Source organism: Athene cunicularia (genome assembly GCF_003259725.1).
Source record: "Athene cunicularia isolate RWA chromosome 1 unlocalized genomic scaffold, athCun1 chr1_part1, whole genome shotgun sequence".
NCBI lineage: Eukaryota > Metazoa > Chordata > Aves > Strigiformes > Strigidae > Athene > Athene cunicularia.
Genome location: NW_020799091.1, coordinates 127,414,385 through 127,415,762, shown reverse-complemented (window position 1 = coordinate 127,415,762; position 1,378 = coordinate 127,414,385).

Below are 1,378 nucleotides of genomic sequence, written 5' to 3'. Positions count from 1 at the left end.
CCCACACACCCCCCCGCCGCAAAGCGCGGGGAGGGCAGCGGCTGGGAGGGGCTGGCGGGGGCCTCGCCCGGGCGGCGCCGCATCGCTCCCCCTTCTCCCCGCCGCCGCCGGGAAGGCGGGGGGAGCCCCGGGTCACCCGAACGTTAAAAATGTGAAACCTCCCCCCCTGCCTTCCCCCCTGTGCTTCGGCAACCGGCTGCCTCCCGTGGCTGGCCAAGTTCAGCCCCACCGAGGGCGAGCATGGCCATCTTGGAAAAGTTGCCGTCGAAGGAAGACTTAGGAAAAAGGGACAGCCGCCGAGTTTTGTGACCTGGTAAATGCGGGAAGGGCCCGATCCAGCTTCCTCGGGAGCACGGCCAGCGGGAGCCACACAGAAGCCGCCGGTGCCCAAACACCGACCGGTTTAGAGGCAGAAACGAAGGCTGGTCGGATAAGCAAACCCCAGGCTGCGTTGTAGAGAGGCAGGCACGTCTGTCCGCACGGTTAAATCAGAGACTTGGTGTGCATATGGGCAAGTCCTCATATTGCGCTCTGGCAGCCTTGAACTACAATCGCGAAACAGCTCCTCAGCAGGACCTTTTGGTGAGCAGGCCGGATAGTGCTCTCCCAACGGGGTTTTATTCAGTAATTCTTTTTGTCCGTTACATGGCTCCAAGCACTGTTACTGTACGGCATCCAAACTCGGTGCTGACTACAGATGGGTTCATCTCCTGGCGGGTTTTTCTGTAGTGCTAATCACCCAAACACTTAAAAGACATTAATAACAGTGTCCCTGCAACACCCTCGTAAGCCAATGGCTCCCAACACGTTTTTCCATACCCTCTTCCCAGGGGTGCTGTGCCATTTCAGGGCCTCCCTGTTTATCCTGGATGCAGCATTGCTCTTGGTGCCTCTCGTTCCTGAGCCAGCCCTGTTGGCACACAGCACCCCATTGCACAATATAATCACGCCTCATGTCTCCAGCCCTCAGCCATTCTTTCATCCACTCTTCTCCCCAACCCACCGCTTTGTGTTGACCCTCTCCCAGAGCCTCCGCCCTGTCAGAAGTAATCCCAGGGTGCTATTGTTCCCTAGGACTTTCTGGCTTCCACATGTGGAGTGGGGGATTGGAAAAGCCATGGCTAACATTTGCAAAAACTTCACTGATTTTGAGTGGTCAGTCTGAAACTGTTCAGAATATGATTTTGCAGAGGTGCTGTGTTGAAAAGAACACTCCATTGATCCCAAGCCCAGAGGTAAGCTGCTTCACAAAAAGTCTCAACAAGCTGAGCCCCAGAAAACCAGAAATACTATTATTGCTGTTGAGATAGTAGCGTTTGGTGTTGTCACAGCTGCTTCAAACTCTTATCTTCAGAGTTGACAGCCTTGTGTCCCGAGC